The sequence below is a fragment of the Heteronotia binoei genome, chromosome 7 (genome assembly GCF_032191835.1).
Source record: "Heteronotia binoei isolate CCM8104 ecotype False Entrance Well chromosome 7, APGP_CSIRO_Hbin_v1, whole genome shotgun sequence".
Taxonomy (NCBI): domain Eukaryota; kingdom Metazoa; phylum Chordata; class Lepidosauria; order Squamata; family Gekkonidae; genus Heteronotia; species Heteronotia binoei.
The window spans coordinates 30,338,065-30,357,384 of record NC_083229.1 but is presented as its reverse complement, the minus strand read 5'-3'; the positions used below and the strand labels follow the sequence as shown (position 1 = coordinate 30,357,384).

Below are 19,320 nucleotides of genomic sequence, written 5' to 3'. Positions count from 1 at the left end.
CAAAACCAATCTGGCTGTGGGAATCACATCTAATACTACTGCATGATGATTTTTTACACATATCAACTACACAGTATAACAGTAACTCTCTGGTTTATAAGGAATCTGTCTCTCTAATTTGACTGATATAATTTCCACCATTTGTTTCTAGTAATCTGTTCCCTGTTTACATATTCACTACATAATGAAAAAGTCCACCCTATCTACTTCATAAAACCAGCAGTTACAACACCCGGTTCCATAGAACCTGGGTAGCCTGAAAGGGTTTAGTTCATTTTCATCAGATTTTCCATACAAGAGGCAAATCCTAAAGGCAGTTCTATATGTAAATGAATATCTCCAGCTTCTAAATCAATAATCTTTCAATCAAAACAATAGTCTGAAGTTTCACCTTTTCTCTTAACTCCTCACGGTCTATTCTAGAAAAATGGGCATCAAGTCTGAGAAAAACCTCCACACATTACAGTATACAAAAAAGTTGTCCATTATCCCTCTCTCTATTTTTTTTCTTTCCCCTTTTAAAAAACAAATATTTTTGCCCTAAAATATTGTCTAAACCCACTCTCTCTCAAATCTTTTATCATCAGAAGATATCTATGAGTTGAAAGCTGACAGGAAAAACAACAAACAAATCTGCATTCCATGACTGAAGTCATCTGGGAAGCACACTATTATAGAAACAGGATCATAGCAAAATATTTTCCCATACTTAGGGTTGCCAATACCCAGTTGAGGACAGAGGATTCCAAGGTTTGGAGACCCTTCCCCCGCTTCAGGGTTATCAGAAGGGGGGGAGGAAAATGTCTGCTGGACACTCCATTATACCCTATGGAGACTGATTCCCATAGGGTATAATGAAGAATCAACCCATGGGTATCTGGACTGGGGGGGGCTTTTTGGAGGTAGAAGCACCACATGTTCAGTACAGCATCTGGTGCCTCTCCTCAACCCCCCCCCCCCAATAAATAAAACTATAATAAACATGAGCAATGAAGAATAGTCCTTCAGATTTTCTAGATATGAAAGAATCCTTTGGATAAACAACACACAGGGTTTTGATCATGTTTTGACCATGATAAATTCAATTTACAAATGACTACAATTAAGGCAATGCAAAACAACCCCATAAAAGTCTACCATGAAAACGTTGTGATGTGACGTCGCCCCAGAGTTAGATACAACTGAGACTTGCACAGGGAACTACCTTTACCTTTTTTACAATTCACAAAACAAGTACTAAGGACTTAGTATATGGTGCAATTGTTATTTTGTATGTATATGGGAAGTGTCATCAAGTCATAACTGATATATGACCACTCCATGGAGTTTTCAAAGTGAGAAATGAGCAGAGGTGGTTTGTCACTGCGTAACTCTGCATAGCAACCCTTGACTTACTTGGTAGTCTCCCATCCAAGTACTAACTGGGAACTGTTTAGCTTCCAAGATTTGACAAGACTGTCCTAGCTTAGGCCATGTAGGTCAGGGCATTATTGTTCTTATTGTGCTATAATTATATATCAAAGTCAAATCTGTAACTATTTTTGCTAAATTCTTTCCCTCCTCCACAGGGAATGAAAGTATCGCTCAGGGAATGTCTTACTCCAGCTTCTTTTGTGGCACCTATGAAAGTAGGAGAACTCTGTGGGTGGGGGGGGGGCAGAATGCAAAATAAGTGTAAATATTGCTTTGAGGGACAACTACAATTTTTTACAACTTCTGTCAGAAGAATTTATTGCTGTGGTGTCCACAGAGATGCTGAACAAGAGTTAATAGGTAGTCCATTTGTGAAATAAAAAAATTCTGTCCTTTGCGTACTTGCCCTAGTCATAGAGGTCAGACATGTTTAGGTGACTCACTAAACCCGTAGGGAGATAGGATGGTCACTTGCTGTACAAATGTGTTTTGACAGAATGACTCTGGCTTCAATCCCTACAGAAGCAACTTGTCTATCCAGTTTCTTCTGTTCAAGTAAAACAGATCAGACTGTGAACGTCACAGCACATTGAATATAAAAGCAATGGAAAGGTTTCTGCAAAGCAGAATACTTATATCACCAGAGACATTAACAAATACATCCGAATATTTCATTTAAATATTTATTATTTTTTAAGGATCTGATTTAAATTAAGGTTGCCAGCCTCTAGGTGGGGTTCAACGATCTCCTGTTTTTACAATTGATCTCCAGCTGGCAGATATCAGCTCTCCTGGAGAAAATGGCTGCTTTGAAGGGTGAACTCTATGGCATTGTACCATGCTGAGGCCCCTCCCCCAAACCTCCCCATTCTGGGATCCACCCCCAAGTCTCCATGTATTTTCCAACCCACACCTGACAACCCTAAAAATTGTTATAATAGGCAGGGCTTTTTTGTAGAAAAAAATTCAACAGGAACTCATTTGCATATTAGGCCACATTCTTTGATGTCACCAGAAGTGGCATCACCCATGCAGTAGGTTACTTTCCACATATTGACACAGAACAGTACAGTGCCATCAGCTGCATTTCATGGATATATGATCTCACACAGCCCAATGAGAGATCCCAAAACATGGCCAGAGAGAGGAAGAGTCACATGTGGTTGAGTGGGCAGCAGCAGGCCCAGCTTCTCCTGTGACGGGGTGCTCGTAGAAAGCTCTGCATCTCTCACTCTCTTCACAAGCCCATTGGAAGCTGGAGGCAGCAGAGAGAACAGAGTGTGTGGTCTGGGAGTGTGTGGCTGCTTAGTGCCCTCTACCGGAGATCTTTTTTTTTAGTTGGAGTCCTAGCCAAGTCAGCCAGAACTGCATTCCTGTGTGTTCCTGCTTAAAAAAAAGCAGCCCTGATAATAGGTCACCCTGGATGTGCACCACCATTTTCATTAAACATCAGATTTAACCAGTCCAAGATGGCCCACATGGGCATCATAATGCAGAAGTGGATGTGGGTCCATGTACACATCTGCATTTAAAATATTTTTACATGGATAGATCTTTCTTGCTAGAATGGGGCCATAGATAGTTGTATTTGTTGTTGTTAAGATCTCTATGAATCAGTTTCCTTTTACTTCTCTAGATAAAGTAGATGGGATGTAAACTGGCTTCTGGAAATCACTGGAAAAACACTGTGATAAAAATACAAAATTGTCTGACTTTTCAATGAGTTTACGCTAAGGTAACTCTGGATAAGAACACTTGGAGTAGGAACTTCTGGGTTTTGGCATCTTGAGCTCAGTGGGGTCCATGGAGCTCGCTCTCGGTGACCCCCCAAACCGGGAGGTAGGAGGGGTACCACAGCTGTGGCATCTTGAGGAAACACTGGTGGGGTCTTCTGATAGCACGGGGCTCTACAGGATCCAGGGAAATTGCAGTTGCCATTATGGCAGTAAGAGATGAATGCCAGACTGCTTTCTTCTTTTAACAAGCTTCTATCACATCATATTTCTACCTTAATCATCAAAATGCTGTCATGCAAGTAAGTCTTTCTTTTTACTACTACCAATTAATGGATCTTTTGTTATAACGCCAATTGGGATTGTTCAAAAAAAGGGGAAGAGGAGGATATCCCCTCCCTTTCTTCCCCCAAGGGAGGCTTCAAAAAGACAAAGAACAAACTTAAGAACTGTGAATAATTTAAATTGGACTGAACATGGATATTTGAATGGATTTGGCTTACAATTAAACAAGCTATAATGAGAGCATTGTTTTATTTCAATATGGTCTGAATAAAAGTCGGATACATCTTTAAGAGAAATGCTTTCGATACCTGATTGGGACTGAAATTTTTACAACTGGGCTGTAAGAGAAAAGTACAAGGCTGGAGGAGATTTAGAAAGAGATACCATCTGGGACTTTGAGTTGTTTTTTAACTTTGATTATAAGACTGAGTTATACTGTGAAGAAGATGGCGAATCAACCTGAAGCATTTGATAAAAAAGATATTATGGTTGCCATATCCTCCTTAAAGCAGGAAATTGGTTTGCTGACAGAGTTGATACAAGACAAGGTGGAATCCTTTATTTTAAAACACAGCAAAACTGAATATTTACATGAGCTGAGTGGTGAAGGGTTCCCAGTGATGTCTACGGAGATGAGAGAGGTGGATAAAGATCCGGTTGTCAAGCGTGCATATTTCAAAGTACAATGGTGAGTTCTTAGACAGAAAGGAGGCCGTTAGTATCCACCACCTCCCTCCCTTTTCCCAAAGGTTGGGCAAATAGTAAATCCATCTAACCTCTTCTGGATCAAAAAATGGCTAATTAATAGGAAGCAGAAAGTGAGTATAAATGGGCAGTCTTCGCAGTGGAGGACGGAAAGCAGTGGAGTGCTACAGGGCTCAGTACTGGGTCCCATGCTCTTTAACTTGTTCATAAATGATTTAGAGTTGGGAGTAAGCAGTGAAGTGGCCAAGTTTGCAGATGACACTAAATTGTTCAGGGTGGTGAGAACCAGAGAGGATTGTGAGGAACTCCAAAGGGATCTGTTGAGGCTGGGTGAGTGGGCGTCAACGTGGCAGATGAGGTTTAATGTGGCCAAGTGCAAAGTAATGCACATTGGGGCCAAGAATCCCAGCTACAAATACAAGTTGATGGGGTGTGAACTGGCAGAGACTGACCAAGAGGGAGATCTTGGGGTCATGGTAGATAACTCACTGAAAATGTCAAGACAGTGTGCAATAAAAAATAATAAAAAAGGCCAACACCATGCTGGGAATTATTAGGAAGCGAATTGAAAACAAATCAGCCAGTATCATAATGCCCCTGTAAAAATCGATGGTGCGGTCTCATTTGGAATACTGTGTGCAATTCTGGTCACCGCACCTCAAAAAGGATATTATAGCATTGGAAAAAGTGCAGAAAAGGGCAACTAGAATGATTAAAAGTTTGGAACACTTTCCCTATGAAGAAAGGTTAAAACGCTTGGAGCTCTTTAGCTTGGAGAAACGTCGACTGCGGGGTGACATGATAGAGGTTTACAGATTATGCATGGGATGGAGAAGGTAGAGAAAGAAGTACTTTTCTCCCTTTCTCACAATACAAGAACTCATGGGCATTCAATGAAATTGCTGAGCAGTCGGGTTAGAACGGATAAAAGGAGGTACTTCTTCACCCAAAGGGTGATTAACATGTGGAATTCACTGCCACAGGAGGTGGTGGCAGCTACAAGCATAGCCAGCTTCAAGCGGGGGTTAGATAAAAATATGGAGCAGAGGTACATCAGTGGCAGCCATAGTGCGTATGTGTGTGTATAATTTTTTTGGCCACTGTGTGATACAGAGTGTTGGAATGGATGGCCATTGGCCTGATTCAACATGGCTTCTCTTATGTTCTTATTATGTTCTTAACCCAAGGATGTTTACGCTGCAGCCTGGCTGTGAGGTGCCTTTCCTCTACATTCACACAGACAGTTCTTATCAGGTCTAGAAGAAGTGTGAGAAACGGAGATGTTTTTAATAACCTAAATTCCTTAGTAGTAAACTAGATATTATGTCCTAACCTTTGAACCTGTGACTCAAAATGCCTCTGTATGTTATCCTTTGAACTAATCCTATATACAATGATCAAGAGTAGTTTTGCCTTTACAAAATCCCAGTTGTTCCGGACCAAGAATTTTTTCTCGTGTCATCCATTGTTCAAATTTACTCAACAGATGTTTAGAATATAGTTGAATTGTCCCCTTTATGATGATATTCGTCGTACATATTTGAAAGATATTTTAGCAGATATGTTGAGCTGTGCTGATTCAGGCAAAGTCTACAGACTTTTAAATGATACCTGCTCTGAGTTAACTTTAACGATTGCCAAATTTCTTCAACAGGCCATGGAAATCCGACAGAGACTGGCTCTGGAATGACCATATCTTATTTGTTTTATTCATTTAATTTTGTTAAACTTGAAATTACATATATTTTACTCATTTTATGTACATTAGCTCTCCTGCGTACTTTATTATTTTATATTATTTATATTCTTATTTATACTGCTAAATCTGTTTTATGCCAATAAAGGCTTGTTGTTGTTGTTAATCCTATATAGTAACAGTATAATCTTGTATGCGTCATTACTTCCAAGGATTCTGTCCTTGTAAAGCTTCAGAGTTTCTACAATAAAGCAACTTTTGATTTAAATACAAAAGACTGATTATTGAGAAATATCGATGCTTGATACCAGTGGAAAAGAAGTCAAAAGATATCAAAATGGAGACATTGTGTGTAGTTACAAAAAGAAGGCAAAGATCGAGCATGATTAAAGTTTTTACAGCAGGAAGTGACGGCGTGGAGATCTCATTGCTTTCATTAAAACAAATCTATGTGCCAAAGGGAGAAAAGGCAGATTACTTCAAGAAGATCAAGGCTTGAAAAGCTTTCAAAAAGAAGGGATTTTAAACTGTTGCTCTTTCGCATAATTGGTCAACATGGAATTAATAAGAGGGAATAATAATAATAATAATAATAATAATAATAATAATAATAATAATAATAAAAATAAATTTTATTTATATCCCGCCCTCCCCGCCTAGGCGGCTCAGGGCGGCTAACAACAATTCTTACATTAACATAAATGGATAAAACTTTAAATTTAACAATTACAAAATTAAACATATAAAAACCAGTTAGATAAGTTAAAATACATAATTCAAATCATATTAAATGTGTCTGGCAGCAATAACTGTTCTGGCGCTGGTTCTGCCAGTTTAAATAGTTCCATGATCGTATTATAGATGGCGGTTCTTTGTTCTTAGCAACTCAGCAGTCGATATCACTATAGGCTTGCCTGAAAAGGGCGGTCTTGCAGGCCCTGCGGAACTGGTCAAGGTTCCGCAGGGCCCGCACTTCCTCCGGAAGCTGGTTCCACAGTGCAGGAGCTGCGGCTGAAAAGGCCCGTGTTCTAGTGTTTTGGAGTTTGACCTCTCTCGGCCCAGGGATGGTCATTTTATTTTTACCCACTGACCTCAGTGCCCTCTGGGGCTCAAATGGGGAGAGACGGTTCCTTAGGTAGGCAGGTCCTCGGCCATATAGGGCTTTAAAGGTAATAACCAACACTTTGTACTGGACTGGGTAGGTGACTGGCAGCCAGTGCAGTCCGCGCAGCCCCGGCCGTATGTGCTCCCATTTCGAGAGCCCCAATAGTAGCCTGGCCGACGCATTCTGCACCAGCTGTAGCTTCCAGGTCTGGCACAGAGGTAGCCCCAAGTAGAGGGCATTACAGTAGTCCAATCTTGAGGTGACCGTTGCATGGATCACTGTTGCAAGGTAGCGACGCTCCAGGAAGGGGGCCAACTGCCTCGCCCGCTTCAGGTGGAAGAATGCTGACTTGGCAGTGGCTGCTATCTGGGCCTCCATTGATAATGAAGGCTCCAGTAAAACGCCCAAACTCTTAACCTGGCGCGCTGGTTTCAATGGTTCGCCGTCGAAGGTTGGGAGAGCTATTTTCCCTCCTAGAGCGCCGCGACCCACACAAAGGACCTCTGTCTTCGCTGGGTTCAACTTCAGCCCACTCAACCTGAGCCACGTCGCTACAGCCTGCAGAGCCCGATCTAGGTTCCCTGGGGCAGAGCCGGGCCGGCCGTCCATTAGCAGATAGAGCTGGGTGTCATCTGCATATTGATGGCATCCCAGCCCAAACCTCCGGACAATCTGGGCAAGGGGGCGCATATAAATGTTAAACAACATTGGGGAGAGAACTGCTCCCTGAGGCACCCCACAATCAAGTGTGTGCCTCTGGGATCGCTCACCCCCAATAGCCACCCTTTGTCCCCAACCAGAGAGGAAGGACGAGAGCCATTGCAAGGCCAACCCCCCAACCCCTATGTCGGCGAGGCAGCACTTTAGCAACTGATGGTCGACTGTGTCAAATGCCGCCGACAGGTCTAGTAACATCAGTACCGCAGTGCCGCCCCGATCCAGTTGTCGCTGAAGGTCATCTACCAAGGCGACCAGCACTGTCTCCGCCCCATGGCCCGGTCGGAACCCAGACTGGCACGGGTCAAGAACGGAAGCGTCATCTAGGAACCTCTGCAGCTGCAACGCCACTGCCCTCTCAATGATTTTACCTAAAAATGGTAAATTAGACACCAGACGGTAGTTCGCCAATTCGGCCGGGTCTGCTGTACATTTTTTTAAGAGAGGGCGAACCAGCGCCTCTTTCAAGGGCATTGGGAAATGCCCCTCTGTGAGGGATCTATTTATGATGTCCCGTAAAGGACATCTAAGCTCCCTCTGGCAAGATTTAATCAGCCAAGAGGGGCAAGGATCCAAATCGCATGTTGTTGGGTGAGCAGCGGAGAGGATCCCATCGACCTCCTCCAGGTTGAGTGGGTCGAAGTGATCCAGCACCAAATCTGAAGACAGGCACGGAGCCTCAATTTCACTCACTGTTTCCAAGGTGGTAGGCAGGTCTTGGCAGAGCAATGAGATTTTATCTGCAAAGTATTTCGCAAATGCCTCACAGCCAATCTCCAATTCTCTAATGTTTGGTTTGCCTTGTGGCAATGTTATAAGGTCCCCAATTATTCTAAACAATTGTGCTGGGCGCGAGTTTGCAGATGCAATCTTGGTTGCAAAGTAGTTTTTCTTTGCAGCCTTGACTGCCATCTCATAAGACTTCATAAACGTTCTGTAGGATGTTCTCATTGCTTCGTCCCGAGTATGTCTCCACTGCCTCTCTAGTCGTCTGAGCCCTTGTTTCAGCTGGCGCAATTCCAAGGTGTACCATGGGGCCAGCCTCATACGAGGGCGCAGAGGACGCCGGGGTGCTATTTCGTCGATGGCCCTGGTTAGCCGGTCTTGCCAGGTCTCCACAAGGCCATTGAGGGAATTGCTAGTGGGCCAAGGATCCCTCAGGGCCGTTTGGAATCGTTCCGGGTCCATCAGGCTCCGGGGGCGAGCCAAAATAGGCTCTCCGCCCATACAGGGTTGGGGTGGCGTCCGCACGCGGGCCTTAAGGGTTAGGTGATCCGACCATGGTACCACTTCTACCGCGATATCGTTCACCAAAATCCCGGACGCAAAGATCAGGTCTAGTGTGTGCCCGGCCTGGTGCGTGGGAGTCGTAACAAATTGAGAGAGCCCCAGTGTCGCCATGGAAGACACTAGGTCCATCGCCTGAGTGGAGGCCGTGTCATCAGCATGGATGTTGAAGTCACCCAGGACCATGAGCCCCGGGTGGGAACTGGTGGACGGCCTTGAAATGGCTTTGAAATGACAAGCGAGACTTCTAGAGGCGTGCAGCTTTGAAATGGCAAATGAGACTTTTAAAATCTGAATGCTTCTCTTCTGTTTGTTATTTTTATCTATGGATCATATATTCTTAAAGCTAAATAGAGCAATTGAATAGAGAGTGGGTCATGGAGGTGTATAATTTTTTCCATAGGCAAAAATAAATGTGAGAGAGGGGGCCATTTTCATCTAGGGATCCTACTTTTTAAAAATAAAGTTAAATAGAACAATTTAATAGAGAGTGGGTTATACAGATTGTATGATTTCTTATTTAGGTAAAATAATAAGTATGGGAAATGAGGCTGTCACTGTTTATTAGAGTAATATGAAAATAGGACATATAGTCTCCAAAAAGTTTAATGAATCTTAAACATTCAGGCTAGACAAACAGTTAATTTGGGTCAATATATAATAAGGTAGACAACACAGGTATTTGAAAATTTTAAAGATTTGCTCCTGGTTCTCCCCCCCCCCCTTTTTTTAGCAATAGAACCTGTTGATATCAAAATAGATAAAGTACTGCTAGGTTTTATTTTGGTCTTTTGTTATTTTTTTCATTTTTTCCTCTGTTGGAAGCAATTAAGGTAGTATTAAGGATAAAAAAAATATTAATTTTCTCTGCTTATGACTATTGTCAATATTGTTAAAGTTAGTGCTTATCCTTAACATGGTTAAAATTAACCACTGGGCTTTATTTTGTGGTTGGTTTCTTTGCTTTTCTCGTTTGTTTGTATTAAAGATGAATAGTTTAGATTTATATCATAAGCAATAGAATAGTAAAAAATATATAATAAAATAATAAGACTGTATAATGTAATGGTTGTGTTGGGTTAAAATTTAAGACTTGTAGGTAGAAAGAATTTATTATCAGGTTTGGAAGGTAGAAATGTAACAGCTATATTTACTTCTTTTCTTTCTGTTTTGTTCTTCCCCCAACTCTTTCCCTTTTTTGCTTGTGTATCCCCGTATCATTCCTTTCCCTTATACTGAAACTTAATAAAAAAAATATATATATAAAATATAAGAATACTTGGAGTAAGTTCTACTTAATAGACTTGAGAAGAACTGTGAACAGGATTGATCTTTAATATCAGAAAGCCAGGGGAAAATCTATCTCTACTGGAAATGATGCTGAACCCATATTTCTGGGAAGTGGAAAGCCAAAGTTCAACTGGTTTACCTTGCACATGTTGAAGAATTTCAGACCCCTATTTAATTCCATATACCTCTTGTGAGAGTCTACTGGGACCCTTATTTAGTTATTTAAATGAGTTGTTCCCCATAAGAACATAAGAGCAGCCATGTTGGATCATAGACTTAAGTGAATGCCATGAAATGCAATCCAGTCCAGTCCAACACTCTGTCACACAGCAGGCAAAAAATCAGATGCCAACCCCCTCCCCCCCACCTATTTCTCTACTTTATTTCAGACAGATTAGAATTAGTAGTTCATTTTACGAATATTGTGTGTCCCTTCTAATATATTATTGGAACTAACTTCTTTTTCCCCTTCCAGCTACAAGGATTAGAACACATTTAGTTCCATTAGAATACATAGTCCTTACATAAGGCAGCAAGGTTTGCACTAGGACAGGATCACTTTTTGCTTCAGCTACTTCTCTCAGCAATGGCAGCAGAAGCAGAGGGAAGGAAGACAGTATAATCGTTACAGAGAAAACAAGAGTAAGTCTGTTATCAATGCAGCTATGACCACCTGGCAAATATGCTTTCGAAGGACATTCTTTGATGGTGATGCTTGGTTGTGGTCCAGCTCCATTTTCAATGTGTTGTGAAATTCAGCCAACATCACATCAGGATGACCCTGTCTTTTGGTCCTCACTTCTCCTTCAGAGTGATCTAATATTTCATTTCTTCCCAAGGTCAGAGGACCACCAGTTTTCTAAGTTCCACATCTAAACACCTTTTCACTTGGTTAATGATAAACACCCTGTCTTTGGTACAGCATGCTGTGTTTCTCTGCATTTCATGACAATCACTTAAGTTTATAAACATGCTGAGAACTTTGCCACAAACATGCTTATCACGTGAGCATACCTTGTTCATAGTTTCAGGTAGGAAGCTGTGTTGGTCTGTAGATGAAGAGCTGGATCTGAGCCTAGTAGCACCTTAAAGACCAAGATTTCCAGGGAATACACTTTTGAGAGTCCAAGCTCTGACACAGGGAGCTTGACTCTCAAAAGTTTATATCATGGCAACTTTATTTGTCTTTAAGGTGCTACTGGACTCAAATCTATATCTTGTTCAAGCTCTGTCAATCACAAGTGAAGCGACCTCTTGATTGGATCACCTTAGTGTTCCCTGGTGACATCCATCTCAAGCACAGTAATCTGTTGAGGAGCTTTGCACCTGTGCAGTAGCACAACTTGAAGCTGCTTTCCCCCAAGTGCCTAATTCAAGAATTTATTATCTACTGGACAAAAGGTACAGTTTCTTGGACTTTGGTGCAATTACAATTTTCTCTGCACTTTAGTGTCAGATCTTTTCTTTACTTTTGGTCTGCTAGTGAGGGATACATTTACAATGGGCTCATGGTTAAGTAACTTGTTATTTCTCTCATACTTTATTAAAGACACAAGCGCTTAACAGTGTTGTGCAATTACCCTTTGCTTCATAACCATATTTAAAGAGCTGGAAACTAGACTTAAATAGCTTATTTATTTATTTTAGAATAGCTATTTGACGGAAATTTCATGATTCTACATGGAGAACTTCCAAAGGGTTTATCCCAAAAGAAGGAATTAAATCCATCTCTAGCTATCACTTTAACCGTAACAAATAAGGGACACTCCAATACTAGGACCAACACAAGATGGCAAAGACCAGTGAGAGATCAAGAATACTTTTTTCAGTCCTCTGCTGGTGTCTCAGAGCCAGTGCTCTTCATAAGAACCTTTGATTATTGAATAGATTGTCTTTCCTGCTGTTTCTGATTTTGTCACTGGCTTCTCTTCCCCAATGCTGGTTTATTGGACAATGTACTAATTTGGCTTAGATTTTAATTTATACTATCTGTTTTAACTGCCTTTGGGATTTTGCATACTTTAAAAGTGGACTATATACATTACATTTTGCATAAGATAACAGTATACTATAACTTAATAGATCTGAACTTAATTAATATGAAGAAAGGCTGAAGGAGCTGGGCATGTTAAGCCTGGAGAGGAAGCGGCTGAGAGGTGATATGATCACCATCTTCAAGTACTTGAAGGGCTGTCATATAGAGGATGGAGTGAATTGTTTTCTGTGTCCTCAGCAGCTAGGACCAGAACCAATGGGTTGAAATTAAATCAAAAGAGTTTCCGGCTCAACATTAGGAAGAACTTCCTGACCGTTAGAGCAATTCCTCAGTGGAACAGGCTTCCTCAAGAGCTGGTGGGCTCTCCTTCCTTGGAAGTTTTTAAACAGAGGCTAAATGGCCATCTGACAGCAATGAGAATCCTGTGAATTTAGGGGAAGGTTTTTGTGAGTTTCCTGCATTGTGCAGGGGGTTGGACTAGATGACCCTGGAGGTCCCTTCCAGCTCTATGATTCTATGATTTTTTTTAGTGTGTTTCAGTTGCTTTTGTTAGGAGAAGTAGTTGGCACCTAACTGCATCTGCTTCTAATATAATATGCATAATCTTGTGCTAAAGAGGCACTGTGTTCAATAAATAACAATGTTCAATAAATAACATATAACATATGTTACATTAGAAAGAGATGCAGTTTCGTGTCCAGCTAACTGCTCAATAAATTCCCTTGATAAAGGCAGCTGAAACACATCACAAATAATCTATTAAATAATGATTGCAGCCTTTTCACCCTTGCCTCCTACATCTTTCACTCTGATGGAACATCCTCAAGAGATTCCACAGCTAAGCAAAACTGTTTATCAACCTAATACGGAATTGGTAGCTTGATCTTACAGTGGCCAAGGGCACTTGAGCATCAAGCTTACAAAAAGAAAGTACTGCTTCAGGAAAAACAAAAACAGCCAGTCAGACTATATTTAAATTCAACAGAACATGTGGAATAAAATAACTAACCCCGTCCCCCCCCCCCACACACACACAACAGGATATTCATTGGCAGCAGAAAGTAAACAAAGGAGAGTTGGAAGCAATAGCATGAGGATTATTTAGAAACCAGGCACTTGTTACAATGAGGGCAGATTTTTGTTGCAAGCAATGTTTACAATCTTTCAGTGGCAAGGGAAGCATATCTGACATTAACATTGATAATAGGAAAAGGGGAAGAAAGCTAGGCCATATATCAAGAATCCTCAACCAAGCCCTAATAATCATGGCGGTGGATACTGTGAACCACTGGGAGCTGCTCTGGGCTTGGAGTAGCTCTCAGACACTGCCTCCACCAGCCTTCAAGGCAGATGATTGGGCTGGACTCATGAAGGGGGGGGGGGATAGATGGGATTCCCCCCCCCCACTTGTGTAAGGTACGTAATGTGTAAGACATAGCATAGATTTTCATTTCATCATGCAGAAACTAAGTAAACCATTTAAAACACACACACACAACTGAACCATACATTGAATTTCTGATGACGGCAAACGACTGCTCAAATTTTGCTGAGACTGAGGGCAATGGCATGGGAAGCAGGGGGGGGGAGGGTTTGGGGCATGGTCGCAGCAACCAAGGAAGTATTAAAGCATTAGATCAGTGATACGGCTGTGAATGGACTTGGGTGCAACTGGGGATTGGATCAGCTGCAGCCCTGATTGTAGAATATGCCCCACTCCCTGCAGGGGGTGGAGGAGGTTGAAATCCCTCCTCTGGTTCCTAGGACAACTCTGAGGGCTGGTCAGGACACAAGAGTGGCCATGAAAAGGAACTGGTGGAACACATGGGAGGTGAGCTTCAATGCAAAGGAGGATAGGCAACAGACAGCCAGAGCAAGGAGGCAGCTCTCCTGCATGAGAGATCTTGGTGGAATGTTCCCAATAAAATGTGAGTTACAGGTGGACACAGTGTCTTTGTGTTTCAGGGGGGGGGGGCACGGAAGGTTGGCTCCTTACCAGTCTCTTGTACAACACCACCCTTCCCTCTCCACAGGTAGGTCCCAAAAAGGACTCAGGAACTGCACTTGCCTTTTTTAAAAAGTGAGCTGATTTTAGATTTCATAACTGAAGTTAAAAGGCCACACGGCATCTTAAGTTTAACTATGAGTTACCCCTTAATAATGTAACACGTGGATACCAATAAGTAATAAGACATATGTGAACAAAGAGCACATAGCAAATATAACACCTTCCAAGAAGTCACACATTTGCTGATGTCACAAAAATGTTATCATTGGATTAACAACACAGCACAGTATCATTTTATTCAATTTTATTTGTTCAACATTAATCAGATGCAAGCAGGAAACATGCCCCCCCCCCAAATCTGGAGTCACATTTAACAGGCAAATTTAACAGGTATAGAGAACAGGCAAATTCTCTATACTTTTATAATACTAGTGAAAAGTAGGGCACAAATCTCACAGAAGGTTGTTAATGCAGTGCTAACATGTATGGAAGCCTCCAGCAGATTGTAGCAGCTGTTGGGGCTGACAGTGACATTCAGGTAAGAAAGCCCCATTCTATCTCTCTCGCAATTGCTGCTGTCACTCATCTAGTCATCCTCATTAACAACACTTGGCTTTTTTTTTTTTTAGGCAGCACAAGGAAATGACACTGATGGAATTCTTCCTCTATACACATACACAGGAGTACAAACAGAGGCTTCAGGCGGTAAGGTAAACTTTGCTAGTTTAATCAGAAGCCATTTCTCCAGAGAACGGACACAGATGTGTTTGACATGTCTTTGAACAGTCCTATGTATCCTTTAAAACTCACATCGATCAGCCGTTCAAGTTGTATACACTCTTGGTTCACAATCAACAAAAGACATCTAAGACAAATTTAGAGCAATTTCCAGCATAACCAATGCCTCCAAACTTCTACATTTCAGATTCCAGCATTCAAACAAAGCTCATTTTCACTGACTAGGGATTAGGTGTAGATTATATATTTTATTTACAGTATTTATAGTCCCCTTTCTTACTGGGACTCAAGGCAGATTACATTGAATGAGTCGGTGAAATCAACAGGATAAAACAACAACCTAGAATTGAAACAAGGCATGAGCATTGTTGACGTGACATAAAATGAAGAAGAGAGATAGATTTATACACCACCCTTCTCTCTTAATCAGAGTCTCAGAGCGGTTTACAATCTCCTTTATCTTCTTCCCCCAGAACCGACACTTCTTCCCCCAGAACAGACGGAAGAGACACCTTGTGAGGCTGAGAGAGCTCTCACAGAAATTGTCCTTTTAAGGACAACTCTTGCAAGAGCTATGGCTGACCCAAGGCCATTCCAGCAGCTGCAAGCAGGGTATCAAGAATCAAACCCCATTCGCCCAGATGAGTCCACACACTTAACCACTGCACCAAACTGCAAAGATTACATTCACTTACAACAAATTATACCACAGTCCTTAATCATTTATTTGAGTATAAAGTTATTTTATAAACTATTTTGTACAGTTGAACCCTATTACCTGTGTAGATTATGTTAATCTAAGACCATATTTATTCAATTCACATACAATTGTGCCTTGCTCATATAAAACACAGATCCATATAGGACATCTCAAATTATCATATTGATTTTTTTAAAAATTAGGGAATTCACACAGGTTGTTTTTTTATGGCCAATGCCCAACAAGGCAAAGATGCAGCAGAACTAGAAGTTTTGATCTTAAAGGAATGTTCACCAGAGAACAGGCTACCATAATATTTGTAGGACTGCCAGGGGATGGTGTTCTGATAGCAGCAACAACTCCCACCACCATGGATAGGGTAGTTGGGGAAAATATGGCGAAAATCCCCATGTTCCAACAGTATGATGTCACTTCTGGAGACAACCTGGAGGTGAAATAATTCTTTTGACATGACACTCTAGAAATCACCTTAGGGTTCCTAATACATGATAGTAAATTCTAGAGTGTTGCATTGATGCAATAATGTCATTTCCAGGTTCACCTCAAAGTGATGTCATGCTGTGGATGCAACGGCACCCCATATTCCTGCTCACCCAGTCTCCTGCCTGATGTTAGTCAATGACTGGCAACCCTAACGTTTAGCCAAAGAAAATCAGATCTGCTCTTATTCTGACTACTCCCAGCTCTGTCTTTCTTTGAAGCCTCTAACTTTCCCCTGTGTCCAGCCCCGTCTTCTCTTAAGTGCTTCAGGTGCTACTTGTGGCCTGATGGCACTTACATAGGTAAAAAGGGGAGGAAAGGATAAGCCTGCATAAGCCCCTTTCTCCACCACCACACCTTCTGACATCAGTGGCATGGTGATTCAGCTGGTGGGGTGCATCTTTCTCTGCTTCCATGCCTTCTGCGGGCTACCTACAGTCTCACCAAACAGCTGGTGCAGGTGTTGCTCTCTATATCCTCGTACCTCCTCTGGGTGGTGTGAGAAGGCATGAAGCAAAAAAAGGACAGTGCCTTTCATGTATATACCCAAATAGCCAAATTTACCTATAAGTAGCACTGCATTTTTTGAGGTGGGGTGGGAATTCCCCTCCCCTTCTGTACATATGAGGCCTTTGAAGTCCCAGGATTGTAAAGGAAGTTAATAGCACTGTCTCAGAAATTCCTTGATGGATGTATCACCCATAGGTGTGGATCCTAAGAAAGTTCTGAGTGACGACAATTTCATCCGCCATCTGTCTCTTTTGAAAACAGTCAATTAGTAGCTTAATTGACTTGGCACCTTGTGCAGTGTTGTACATATGCTATGACTGATCAAGCAATTCTGTTTGCACAAAATTGTAGAGAAGCTGCCTTGCAGCTTTTTGACTAATCTGACTTCATTTTATAAACATTTTGAGTTTTGAAGGGGCGGGGGAAGAAGAAGTTACAACAACTATTATGCCCAAGGGTTAAAGCCTTCTCTGCACAGCTTTTAGTAGTATGAACACATTCCTTCAGTAGGCAACTGTGCACCATACTGGCATGCCAAATGCTATTTATTATTTATTACTCTTTTTCTTTGACTTCAGTTTGTGAGCCTGGGGGAGGACTGTTAAGAAGTCAGGTGGCATGTAAGAGGATGTTACAAAGGCACTTGAGATGCAAAGCAAACATTTGAGTTCTCATCTGCCACAGTTTGTCTTGTTCATTTCAGACTAGTGACTTGATCAGAAACTTTTTCTGATCTACCCTTTCATGCTTACAGGAATAAAGGTGATTTGGTGATCCATCTTGCTCTATGAGCTGCCTTCCCTTTCTCCATTGCTACTGTTTAATACTGCCCCCAAACTGTATTGAAATAGAGGCCACTGTTCATGACCAGTTAAATAGGATTCATAATTCCTCAGGACAGTCTTGCTCCCCATATATATTCTCTTCTGCCATCCATACTGAGATTCAAGGCGCATTAGAGGATATAAACAACAAGTAATATATGATAAGGCTAGGATTGCAGAATTAGGTAGCAATGCATACAACCATTTATCTGACAGGTAAACTATAATGAATATAGAAAATGGGTTACCAGGTAAAGACAATGTAGAATAAGCAAGTGCTATCTACAATAATCATTGCAGAGGTCTATTGCATTCCCCAGGTATCTTCCTGAGCTGTTCATTCTACTACAGTTCTAAACTTTTTTTTAATGCCATCTTTAACATTACGGCTATTACAGAATGACTGTATGGAATCTTACCTGACCTCCCCACTGCATAAAAATACATGCAGATTTATCCCTTTAAAACAGAGGAGGAAGAGTAGGTTGGATTTATACACTGCCCTTCACTCAGAATCTCAGAGCTGTTTACAATCTCCCTTTCCTCCCCTTCTCACCCCACAACAGACACCCTGTGAGGTAGGTGGGGCTGAGAAAGAGTTGCTCTTGAGAGAGCAGCTCTGCTGAGAATTTGTGGCTGACTCAAGCAGCTGCAGCTGCATGTGGAGGAGTGGGTAATCAAACCCGGTTTTCCCAAATTAGAGTCCATGCATTTAACCACTAAACCAAACTGGCTACAACCTAAAAAAGGTCAGAAAAGCAAGAAGGGTCTGAGATTCAAGATGCAAAATTGTACTCCTCTTGGTAAAATGTGTTGGGTCAAGGTGGAAAATGAAGATTATAAAATAAAGAACCCATTAATATTATTACAGTCATTCAGTCCTGCCCTGCATTTTTGACAAACATTCAAGACACATATATACTATTTTGAAATAAAACAGTAACAAGATATTTCACTATGGATTCTTAATAATATGCCGTTCTCCTTCCCCTTTTAAAAAAATCCAGTCAACAGTTTGGCATCACAACATACTTTCAACCGTGTTGTAATAAATTATGTTGGGAATGTACTTATTTAAAAATCTTGGTATGACCTTTCTTAATGCACTGTTATTGCAATAAGCAATATGGCCTTTGCTCCTAAGCAGCTTGGCATTTCACTTTGCAGTACAGCCCAAGCTGATCATTATTCCACCCAGTTAATGACTTTTAATGCAAACCCTTTTTAAGCATCTCAAAATGATGTTGCTTTAAAAGATAGGAAGTCCTGTGTTCCCCACCAGTGGGCCAAGTGGTTTGATATAGGCAGGGCTTTTTTGTAGCAGGATCTCATTTGCATATTAGGCTACACCCCCCTGATGTATCCAATCTCCAAGAGCTTAAATAAAAGACCCCTGCCCTGTAAAAGACCCCTGCAAGCTCTTGGAAGATTGGCTACATCAGGGGGGTGTAGCCTAATATGCAAAAGATTCCTGCTACAAAAAAAGCCCTGGATATAGGCCAATTCTTGTGCCAAGGGAGGGGAAAGGTAGGGCACCCTAGTGTTTTTTTTTTGAGCAGTGAGTTGTTTTTTGTGTATCTCTTTGGTCTTTCTATGTGTGCATCTTACGTGCTGTAAAGTCTTTTCCAACTTACAGCGACTCCATTAATCAATGTCTTCCAAAATGCCTTATCATTGAAAAAAGCCTTGTTCAGGTCTCGGAAACTAAGCCCTTGATCCATTACTTCCTCAATCCATCTCATGTTGGGTCTTCCTCTTTTCTTGCAGCCTTCAACTTTCACTAGCATTTTTGTCTTTTCCAGAGTCTTGCCT

At 41.5% G+C, this 19,320-nt stretch overlaps 1 protein-coding gene across 6 annotated transcripts in view; it reads right to left on the bottom strand.

The window, feature by feature from the left end:
* Positions 1-19,320, bottom strand: part of CSMD3 (CUB and Sushi multiple domains 3) — a 933,126-nt gene that overhangs the window by 342,578 nt on the left and 571,228 nt on the right. The window lies entirely within an intron of this gene.